Source organism: Maniola jurtina, chromosome 12 (assembly GCF_905333055.1).
Source record: "Maniola jurtina chromosome 12, ilManJurt1.1, whole genome shotgun sequence".
Taxonomy (NCBI): Eukaryota; Metazoa; Arthropoda; class Insecta; order Lepidoptera; family Nymphalidae; genus Maniola; species Maniola jurtina.
In genome coordinates this window covers 3,896,417-3,909,365 of record NC_060040.1, presented here as the reverse complement: position 1 = coordinate 3,909,365, position 12,949 = coordinate 3,896,417, and the positions used below count along the sequence as shown (strand labels likewise).

The window sequence follows — 12,949 nt, the reverse complement described above, 5'->3', positions numbered from 1 at the left end:
TATTATTTTTGTCTTTTCAGTACGAAGAAGAAGTGGTGCAAAAGCTTGAACCACTTAAAAATTTTATCACCAAGAAAATAGCATCAGGGTATTCTACCCAGCGAAAACCAGAGAAATTAATAACGGAAGGCGATTATTACTTAGAACTCCGCATCTATAACGCTGCTGAAGCATCAAAGATAAGCCCGGGTAATCGATGGCGTCACGCCCTTTTTACTTATAAGTCATGTATGGATACCAACTCAGAAATTTGGCAGGCAACGAATCGCTTGGTCGCTGCTGCTAAGGAAGATTTTAAAGGGGTTAAACCTACACTATACCCAGCATGAAAATTTTAACTGTATTTTACTAACTTCAAATAATAAGTACTCTTACTTAGTATAATCTCATAATGACTTTTTGTGATATTTGTAATATAACAGTGCCAAAATACTTTTCACACAAAAAAAGTTATATTCATAAGTCTAATTGTTTACTTCGCACAGAATTCGATAATGTTCAAATAATTGGAACTGCTTTTAAGAACAGAATACTAAGCTATCGTGTATGTCCATCAAAAAAATTTTTGTTACCTGAGCAATTTTTATCTGAAGTTGTAAATACGATATGTAATTTAGTAAAAAGAAGTCTTGAGAAACATAATGCTCTTAAAATAAATTTTGAACTATTTGCGACTTTTACTTTGCCAAAAAATAATGAAAAATCTTTGAAGTCGTTTAATACTAAATATGTACAAATTTTTCAATCCACAAACATAAAAAATATATATTTAGAGTGTGTAAAAAGCCTGCTTAACAAATTATCAGAGTTTGAACATTCAGAATCAGGCTGGTCTTTTGACTCTTTGAATAATTTAGAAGTAAACATTAATAAATACAATCCTTTAAGGACAGGCTCCTATATTCCACTACCAATAAAAATTCTGAAAACTAGATCTTGTGTAAATATTAAAAATAGTGATGATAAGTGTTTTCTGTGGAGTATATTAGCACATATGTATCCCACCAATAAAAACTGTAATAGAGTATCTTCATATCCTCATTATTCAAAAGTTTTAAAAATAGATGGTATGTCGTTTCCACCATCTTTTGAGGATATCACATTATTTGAAAAAAATAATTCTGACATAAGTGTTAATATATACAGTTTAGAAAAAAATGGTGATATTAATGGACCTCTGTACAAAACCAGCAAGCGTAAACTTGTTCATGTTAATTTGCTTTACATTACTAAAAACAATAAAAGACATTTTTGTTTGATAAGAAACTTTGAACGGTTGGTTCATAGTCAACTTACTAAAAATAAGTCTAAAATTTTTTTATGTGAGGAGTGCTTCATTTATTTCAATTCAGAAGAAAAATTATGCAAACATAATTGTGCTAGAATTAAAACTGTTCTTCCAGAGAAAAATAGTAAATTATATTTTGATAATTATGAAAGAACTCAAAGAATACCAATTGTGATTTATGGTGATTTTGAAAGTTTATTAAGAGAATATTCTGATAAAAGTAAATCTGGGCATACTGAAACCATACAGGTTCATGAAGCCACATCTTTCGCGTACTATATTTGTTGTGAGTCTAAACCTGAACTTAATGAACTGGTTTCATACATAGGAGCTAACTGTGCTCAAAAATTTGTAGAAACAATTTCAAATGATGTCAAACGATTACATGCAATTTTGTTAGAAAATAATCCCATGAAACTACTTACTGAAACTGAAAAGAAATGTTTTCATAATGCAAAAGTTTGCTGTATATGTAAACAAAAATTTACATCCACAGATAAAATTGTAGCAGATCATGATCATTTTACAGGGGAATATAGAGGCGCGGCTCACAACATTTGCAACTTGAGTGCAAAGAAATGTCCTTTTATACCTATTATATTTCATAATTTAAGTAATTACGATTGCCATCTTTTTATTAAAGAGTTAGCGAGTATTAACGGTCGTATAAATATTATTCCAAAAAATAAAGAAAAATACATATCGTTCACAAAATTTATATCAGTTGATTCAAAAACTGCTGCTCAATTGAAATTCATCGATTCTTTTAATTTTCTCAGTTGTAGCTTAGATAAATTAGCTAGATCTTTACATCAAGACGACTTCGTAAACTTGCGTAGGTATTACAGTGATCAGTATTTATTTGATTTGATTTGCAGAAAGGGTGTCTACTGCTATGATTATATAGACTCTTTAAAACGTTACGATGAAACTGAGTTACCAAAACGAAAACATTTTTTTAATAAACTTACTGCAGAACTTATTTCGGAAGAAGATTATAAACATGCAATGAAAGTTTGGAAAACTTTTAAAATAAAAAATTTAGGCGAATATACAGATTTATATTTAAAATGTGATGTACTATTACTAGCAGATAGTTTTGAAAAATTCAGGAAAATTAGCTTAGCAACCTATTGCTTAGATCCGTGCTATTATGTTTCTTCACCTTCTTTAAGTTGGGATGCAATGCTTTTGCATACCAATGTAAAATTAGACCTTATAACTGATGTGGAGATGTATCAAATGATTGAAAAAGGTATACGAGGTGGTCTAGCTCAGTGTTCTTTAAGATATGCTAAAGCTAACAATAAATATATGTCTGACTATGATATCAACAAATCAAGTAGCTTTTTGGTATATTTAGACTGTGTGAACCTGTATGGTTATGCAATGATGATGAAACTTCCTACAAGTAATTTTAAATTTTTGAACAAAGACCAAATTGAGACATTTGAAATTGATTCTATTACTGTTGATAGTAACATTGGTTATATACTTGAAGTAGATCTTAGTTATCCATCTGAAATACATGACGCTCACTCAGATTTACCATTTGCTGCTGAAAAATTTACACCTTTTGGTCATAGAAATGCCAAGCTTATTGCAAATTTATACGACAAATGTTCCTATGTTATTCACTACATCCATTTAAAAGAATGTCTTAAAAACGGTCTAAAATTGTTAAAAATTCATAGAATTCTATCATTTGAACAAAAAGAATTTTTGAAACCATATATTGAATTAAATACCTCTTTGAGGCAAAAAGCAGAGTCTGAATTTGAAAAAGACTTTTTCAAAAAACAAAATAATGCTATTTTTGGTAAAACCATAGAAAATAAAAGAAAACAAGTAAATGTAAAACTTGTTAATACATGGACAGATAAGAATAATAAGACAAACAGGATTATTGGAGCAGAAAAGTATGTAAGTGCGCCTAACTTTAAATGTTTGTCGATATTTACAGATAATTTGGTGGCAATCCAATTAGAACAAACGAAATTAATTTTGGATAGACCAATTTATGTGGGGTTTACTGTTTTAGAGTTAGCTAAAACACATTTATATAACTTTCACTATTCTATAATGAAACCATTATATAAAGAAAATATTGAACTTTGTTATACTGATACTGATAGCTTACTATATCGCATATATACTGATGATTTTTATTCAGACATGAAAAAGAATATTAAGTTTTTCGATACCAGCAATTTTAGCGATAAAAATGTTTACAATATCCCTCAAGCAAATATGAAAATTCCGGGGTTTTTTAAAGATGAGATGGGTGGAGATGTTATTGTTGAATTTGTTGGCTTACGAGCAAAATTGTATTGTATTGAATCACAAAAAATGTCTATTAAAAAGGCAAAAGGAGTGACAACATCTGTTACCAAAAGGTTGGATATAGATAAATACAAAAATGTGTTATACTACAATCAATCAGTCAGAAAGAATATGTGTGTTATTAGATCTAAAAATCATAATGTATATACCCAAAAAATTAATAAGTTAGTTTTAAATAGTGAAGATGATAAAAGACAAATTTTAAAGAAGCAATTTAAAACGTTGCCGTGGGGGCACTACAGTACAATTTTTTAGTTGTTAATTTGTACTAGATTTTATGTTATTCATTACTGTGCAATTTTGATTGTTCATGTATGCATGCAAATATTGAAATAAATATTTACTACTCATCATCACTTACATTTTATTATTTTACCTTTTAGTTTTTTATTTTTATATTTATCGAGATCAATAACTTGAGTTATAGTGATATCATAGCAGGTGATAATGTTTGCTTACTGACCTTTACGTTTGTTTATATAGACCTTCAATTTCAACATTATATCCTTATTACCTTGGTCAAGAAATGAAAATGCAGTAAGCAAACATTAAGCAAAATTAAAAACCTTTACATTTAAGGGAATCGAACCCTTGAAATATTTGAAAAAACTTGATTGTACTACCTAATATTTACATGGAATACGTTAATATTATTAGGTACTTAGTACAATCATAATGTTTTCAATTAATAATTTAAAATTAAAAAAAAAATCAATTTTATTCTTTAAACCACGTTTATTTCATAATATAATGAATTCATGCTACAGCTCCTTACTCTAAAAAACACTATTTTTATAAACAAAAAATATGATGATATTTAAAAATAAGCAAATTACATTTCAACAATAGTTCACATTTATATGGAGTGAGTAATTTTTGACATTATTTTACCTATCAAATTTTCTGTAGCATCCATAACTTCATCGTAATTATCCTTGACTACATACTGTGCACTAACACTAGGAGTATCACCATTTATATTTTCATCTTGTTCTCCTCCATTTAGTCCATAAATATTTATTTTTATTAAATGAAGCCGTCTTCCAGTTGCTTTGCGAATAACATAGGATGTTGATGTAGAAGTCGGGGGTGAAACAGGCTTCAATAGTGATAAACTGCATTTTTTCTTTTTTTTCATCTCCTTACTAGATGCTTGAACTGGTTCTGCTGCTTGTTTTTGAGCTAAATCCTCGCAAAGTCTCTGAAATTCAGTTTCCGCGAACCCGTTTACATCTTGTGCGTAGTAAAAAGGATTTGTTAGATTTTCGTTGGGTAAGATAGGAGTCGACATAATTCTGAAACAAAAAGAAAAATAATTAATAAATAACGGTAAAAAAATACATGCTTAATTAAAAGTCAGCACATTGTTATAAAATAATTATAATAACTTACCAAGTAAAATACTCGATATTTATTATGATAAAATTATGAGCGCGGCTACTGTTTTCTTCGGGAGCTGTAGCAGGAATGAAGCTTTAATAAATAATAATTAATCTAATACTGTCTTGCGATCTAAAACGATGTAATTTGAGCAAAACGAAAACATAATGCTTTAGTGACACAGCATCACATTCCAAGTTTTTCCCGAGAGCTGTAACAGGAATGAACATGCATCGATAGTAAAATCTTATATAATCTTGTATTCTCAAATGGGTAATTTGAGCAAAGTGAAAACAAATCTTTAGTGACACAGCAACGCATTCCGAGTTTACACGTGTATGGTGTCATTTCTTTAAATTGGTTATTAACATTATGTTACATTTTAGTTATAAAATTATATAGAATATAATGTGAAGACTTTATAACAGGATTTTATCTTTTTTAACAGAAAACACAATGAAGTTGATCAAACAACCAGTAACATTGGAAATTAACAATTTAAATATAGAAGCGTCATCAATCCAAAAAAGGCATAGTTTGCTGTTGCCCGATACGATTCGCTGTATAATATGTGGACCGTCAAATTGTGGCAAAACAAACACAATGTTAAGCTTATTACTACATCAAAATGGACTCAAGTTTCAAAATGTTTACCTATATTCTAAAACAACATTTCAACCAAAATATTGTTTTTTGAATAAAGTTTTAAGCATGGTTCCAGCTGTTAAGCTCTTTACCTTCAAAGATGATAAAGAGGTTATTCCTCCTACTGAAGCCTTGAAAAATTCTGTATTTATTTTTGATGATGTTACTTGCGAGAACCAAGTAAATATCCGAGATTATTTTTCAATGGGTAGACATAAGAACATCGACTGTTTTTATTTGACTCAAACATATTCTAAGATACCAAAACAATTAATTCGAGATAACGTAAATTTTTTAATAATTTTTAAACAAGATGATATAAATTTGAAACACATCTATAACGAACATGTCAATTCTGACATGACTTGGTCAGACTTCAAAAAATTATGTTCAGATATATGGAAAGATCCATACACATGTTTAATAATTAACAAAGATTGTGAATTAAATAACGGTAGATATAGAAAATCTTTCGACGTTTTTGTAAAATTTTGAATGAAATGATTTAAACAGATTGTAATTTAAAATTAGTTTCATTTTAATTTTTACTACATAGTTCAATGGTTGTGTAAAATAATTAAAAAAAGAAATGGAAACAAGTTTGAAAAAAGAGTTAATTAAATCAGTAAAGGCTATTAAAAGTAAAGTAAAAAGATTACGTGATGAAGATGAAGAGTTAGAACTGAGGCGGAAAAAATTATTTAAACCACTGTCAGATCCTTTGAAAGCAATTGTTACACTAAGTAAATATGCTACAAACAAATCTTATCACGAAACTAATTGTAACAACGCAAGTGTTGGAAATAATCAATCGCCTGAAATTCCAAATATAAACTCAAAACAAGATGGTGATATTGAAATTACTCACAACGATAATAACTTTGAAGAAAATCCGAAAAAACAAGAGGAAATGTCTGAACCTTTGGAATTTCTAAATGATGAAGTCAACATTTCCGAAACACTGGCAGACAATGATCTGTTTGGCGAGCAAAGCAATGTATCTATACCATTTGGTATACGTCGCATTAACAAAAAATTGATGATAGGAAATACCCCCGTCAAATTTTCAACTGTAGATGATATGTCTTCAAACAAATTAACTTTTATTACTATTGATGATAAAAGTTATGAACTAACTGCTGGTTTAATAGAACTTTTATTAAGAAATAAACCAAACTTGAATAAAGTAACCGAAAGTGATAAAATCACATATAAAGATATCTTAATTAGTACTAGTGCTCATAAAAGGGATTACAATCCTGCTAATCAAATTAAAGGTGACAAAGGAAAAAAATATTCTCAAATCATCAAACCATTATTTTATGAAAAGGATATGTGTGAAACAAACAAATTAAAGTACGGTGGTAGGCTACCAGTTTTAAAGAAATACAAAACTGATACTGATCTCATCTATTGGGATGATCCTAATGAGTTAATTGAAAGATTAAGATTGATTATTGCGTCCAGAGACGCTGGCAACACTAATCATGATAATGAAATTCTTTCGATTATTGAAGAGTTAAAAGAAGCGGGTATAATAAAAGAATAAAAGAAAGCACATTTATGAAGCGTGTTCAGTATTGATAAGCAGGTTGAACATGAAAGTTGATAAGTTTGGACATCATGTTAATAAGATGCGAAGAATGAAAGGAGTGTTATTAGAATGCGCTTTGAAGTGTACAAACAATAATTTGGATGCTCAGCATAAAAGAGTAAAAAATCTTGCGCAACCGGTAGATTCTAACGATTGTGTAACAAAAGAATACGTTGATGTTTTGGCAGACAATCTTTCAAAAAAAATATCATCAATTAATCAGTTTATTACAGAAATAAATATTAAAGTAAGTAATTTGATCGAAATCACCGAGGCTAGTAAAGTAAAACATGAGCAAAAACAGCGTCGTAAATGAAATACATAAAAATGCAAGAGTAAACTTTCCTCGTCGACATGTTGTCATGAGAGATATAGACGATTTATGGCAAGCTGACTTGATTGATATGAAATCTCTTTCGAAACAAAATTCAGGTTATAAATATATTTTAGTTATAATTGATACATTCTCAAAATATGCTTGGGCATTTCCACTAAAGTTTAAAAATAAAGATCAGGTCTCTAAAGCGTTTGAATCTATATTAAAGAAAGGACGTATTCCAAAAAACCTTCAAACAGATTTTGGAACTGAGTTTTACAACGAAAATTTTAAAAAGATAGTCAAAAAATTTAACATCAATCATTATTCTACATATTCCACTAAAAAAGCTTCTATAGTTGAAAGACTTATAAGAACTTTAAAAAATAAAATGTATAAACAATTCAGTTTCCAAGGAAACTACACTTGGACTAAAGGTGTGCTAGAAGAAATAGTTGAAAATTATAACACCTCTAAACACAGAACGATCGGTTTATCTCCTAACGAAGTTAATGAAAATAATAAGAAACTTATACTTCAAAGATTTAATGTAGGAAAACAGTTAAAAATCCTGAAGAAGAGAAATTTAAAAGTTGGAGATTTTGTGCGCATTAGTAAGTATAAAGGTGTTTTTGAAAAAGGTTATACTCCTAATTGGTCCACCGAAATATTCCAAATTAAAAAAGTACAGAAAACGAATCCTGTTACTTACCTTATAGAAGATGCTAAACATCAGCCAATTTTGGGCTCATTTTATGCAGAAGAACTTCAAAAAACAGAAAATCCTAATGTCTATCTTATTGAAAAAGTTTTAAAAAGAAAAGGAAACAAGATATTTGTAAAGTGGTTAGGATTTCCATCGAGTGAAAATAGTTGGATAGATAGAACGAATATTTTATAACTAACCAGTTCCCAATTTATTTATTGTTATTTAAGTGATAGTATAGTTATTTTTCATTCATTGTAATAAAAGTAATGAAAGAGAGCAGTATTCTGAATTGGTTTATAAATCATTTACCATTTGAACTTCATCTACCTGGATATAATTACTGTGGTGCTGGTACAAAATTGTATAAAAGGCTTGCACGGGGAGATCAAGGTGTAAATAAATTGGATGAATATTGTAAACAACACGATATTGCATACGACTTGTCAACTTCATTAAGTGATCGTCATAAGGCTGATAAAATATTGATGAAAAGGGCTAAGCAACGTGCTTTAGCATCTGATGCAACTTTGGGAGAAAAGATAGCAGCAAATTTAGTTAATAAAGCTATGATAGCTAAATTGTATACCGGGTCGGGACTGACTAGTAAAGCCAACAATTCTAAAACAGTGTCGCCAAAAAAATCCGCTTCAGGCACTGGTTTGAAAAAACACTTTAAACATGTTGTTGCTCATGCAAAAAAGCATGTGCAAAAAATGAAACCCAAATGTAAGAAAATGGCTATAGAATTAGCCATAGCAGCAGCTAAAGAATTGACTAAAGACTCGTCAATAAAACTTCCTCGAATTATACCAATTCCAAAAACTGGTGGAGTACTTCCTTTGATACCTATTTTTGCCGGATTATCTGCTGCGGGTAGCTTAGCTGGTGGTGCTGCAGGAATCGCTAAAGTTATAAATGATTTGAAAGACGCTAAAAAACGTTTTACAGAATTAAAGAGGCATCATGAAAAAATGGAAACCCTCCATATAGGCAAAGGTTTACATATCAAACCGCATAGAGGTAGTTTAGGAATTTACATTTCAAATGAAAAAAACTAAGAGAAAGGCTACCCAAACGAGCGCTCACCAATATTGACATCATCAACCATTCGCAAGACATTCCTTACTTTCGAGGGGTATTTATGAGAGATGAGATGCCAAAACATCCTTTTCGAAAAGAATGTGGTATAGTTAATTTGGATAGCTCCAATAATCCTGGCTCTCATTGGGTAGCCTATGCAAAAGTAAATAATGAAATTCAATACTTTGACAGCTATGGAAATTTAAAACCACCTAAAGAGTTAATTCAATATTTAGGAACTGGTATGAGTTATAATTACAAAAATTTTCAAGGTAGTCATCCTTATAACTGTGGTCATCTATGTATAAAGTTTTTAAGAAGTTTTTGGAATACACAAAATAAAATGTATAAATAGTTCAGTAAAATCAGTAAATATTTAGTTTACGATCATGTCTGTAACAATCACTATTACCGGCCACAAATCTGTGTTGGAATCATTTTTTCAACCTCCTCTTATTCTCGATGGTGAATATGAATGCGGTTTATTATATTTTTCTGCTCTGAACTCAATACCAAACATAAATCATAGCAATAACATATTTGCATATGGTGATGAATGTAAATATTTAAAAATTCCATATGGTACTTATGATTTATATGACATAAGAGAATATCTTGCGAGTAAGTTAGACAACTGTGAAATTGAAATAAAACCAAATAATAATACTTTAACATGCTCGCTTTTTTGTTCCAAAACTGTACATTTTGACGTAGAAAACAGTTTAGGACGCTTACTTGGTTTCCCAAATGTAAAACTTGAAGCAAATAAATGGCATGAGTCTGTTAATCCAGTTAACATTCTTCCCTTGTCTGTCATCAGGATCGAATGTGATCTTATATTCGGATCATTTAATAATGGGTTTGCATCACATATTATTCATGAATTTATTCCTAACGTTCCTCCAGGATATCGATATATAGAAATTCCAAAAAATATTATTTATCTTCCTGTTAATAAGAGTAATATATCATCCATAACTGTTAAAATCATTGACGAAAACGGTAACAATATTGATTTTAGAGAAGAAAATATCCAACTGAGGCTTCATTTACGTAGAGCAAAATGATAGTGTTTAATAAAACACTTGGATATGAGGTGAAAAGAATCAATCATTTGCCTGCTACTAAAGCGCGTACACGTATTAAAGCAAATCGTAATATTGTAACAAAAAGAAACAAAGATTTTCTTCGATCACTCGGATTCAAAGTATGAATATTCTAAATATTAATAACACTCCAGTATTCGATAATTCTATCGAAAGTTATGAGATCCACACGTACAATCCATACAATAACAGCTTTAAAGAAAATGATGAAATTCGCATTCCAATACATCAGCAAGACATATACATATTACCATGTAATAGTTCAATTTATGTTGAAGGCTTTGCCACAGTGACTGGAAAAGATCAATCGGGGAAAGAAATAAAGAAACCTGTAAATTTTACTAATAACCCTGTTATGTTTCTATTTCAAGACATTAGGTATGAAATGAACGGTATTGAAATAGATCGCGTAAGAAACCCTGGAATAACCACAACATTAAAATCATACATATCGATGAATGAGGGGGATAGCAAAGTCGCAGCATTGTGGGGTTGGCAAATGGATGGTTTTAAAATGACAGAGGGATATTTTAATGCTGTTATACCATTGAATAAAATAATGGGATTTGCCGAGGATTATAATAAAATTATTATAAACTGTAAACATGAACTTATTCTGAATAGAAGTAATAGTAATTTAAATAGTGTAACAATTCACAAGGATGATAATATACATATAGAAGTACGAACAATTCAGTGGCGTGTGCCGCATATAAAAGTTTCGGATCGTGAAAGACTCTCACTACTTAAGTATTTAGAAAAAGACAAACCTATTCAAATAGCATTCAGAAATTGGGATTTATATGAATATCCTTTACTTCCTAAAACTACAAAACATTCGTGGTCAATTAAAACTACTTCTCAACTTGAAAAGCCTCGATATGTTATTTTTGGTCTACAAACTAATAGGAAAAACAGTAAGACTAATGATAGTTCTATATTTGATCATTGCAAATTAACAAATGTAACACTGTTTTTAAATTCACAATATTACCCATACGATTCACTTAATTTGAAATTTGATGAAAATAAATACAGTATATTATACGAAATGTACACTCAATTTCGTCAGTCTTATTATAATCTTCCTGTTGACCCGTTGTTTGATCTGATCACATTTAAAGAAAAGGCACCACTGTTTGTAATTGACTATTCAAGACAAAACGAGAATTTAAAGACAGGACCTGTAGACGTACGTTTGGAAATTGAAAGTTCGCAAGATATCCCTGATAAAACATCAGCATATTGTCTTATAATAAACGATCGCCTCTTTGAATATAAACCCTTAAGTAATATTGTTCGCAAGTTGTTATGAATGTCATCATTGATGTACAAGGATTCAAGACGGATTCCAATGAGTTTATAGTAAAAGAAATAGCTATATTATGTAATAACCATATCCAGACTTATTTAATCAAGCCACCATACCCATTTTATAATTTAACGAAAACGGAAAGAAAACAAGTTTGTTGGATAGAAAGAAACAGAGGAATACATTGGAAAGAAGGTTTTATTTCATACTTAAACTACAAAGGATATGTAAACATGAATAATTATTTAAATAATAAACGTGTTTATGCTAAAGGTGTAGAAAAAGTGCAGTGGATATCGAAAATGTTTGGTTGCGATAGTGTTTATAATTTGGAAGATAAATCTTGCCCTAGCTTATTAAGTTTGTATGAACAATACGAAACGAATAGTGATGTGTTTAGTTGTTTATACCATCCTTCAATATGTGCATTAAAAAACGTGCTTGTTTTAAGAAAATGGTGTCTCGATAATAAAATTTTCTAAAAAATATATATCTAGTAGTTTTATTTACTTTCCTTTTGTTAAGGGTTGATTAGTAATATAAGTATGACTAGCAAAGTATAGTCAATATTTTTATTAGCTGTTGATTAATACGACTTTAGTTTATTCATGTACATGGTCTAAGGAAGTCATTCCTTTTCAAAAACTCAAAGTAATCATCATAATTATAAACAAATAAAAATGATATTAAAAGTTAATGATTTAGTTGACGTTGTTATTGTAAAATGGAATTTGTGTGGGCTGCATCATGTACATATATTAAACTATAAGGAATACGATGGTATTCTGATATCAACGATCTCAAAGAAATCCAACATTTATTATAAAGGTCTTAAAGTTTCCGCACGCGTATTAAGAATAAATAATAAGTATGTTGACTTGATACCATCAGCTGATTAATGTGTAACTAAAATCGTCTGATTTTCATAAATAACCTTATAAAGCTGAGTCATTAGGATTTATCTGAAATTGACACATTAAAAGTAATTTGTTGAACGATTTAAAATAAACGATTACTTATATAAATCCAAATAATTCTAAAATGAGATGTCAATAGTGATAAGTAGGCTATCCAAGAATAATATCACCATTGAATCATCTTCGAGGAGTTTCTGACAACCTGATCATTCTCTTGTTACTGATTATATTTAACATCGATCGTGAAATTGGAAGTTGT

General features: G+C 29.7%; 1 long non-coding RNA gene across 1 annotated transcript in view; it reads left to right on the top strand.

Moving 5' to 3' along the window:
- LOC123870101 overlaps positions 1 to 12,949 on the top strand; it is a 303,294-nt gene that overhangs the window by 148,454 nt on the left and 141,891 nt on the right. The gene's annotated exons all lie outside the window — the stretch shown is intronic.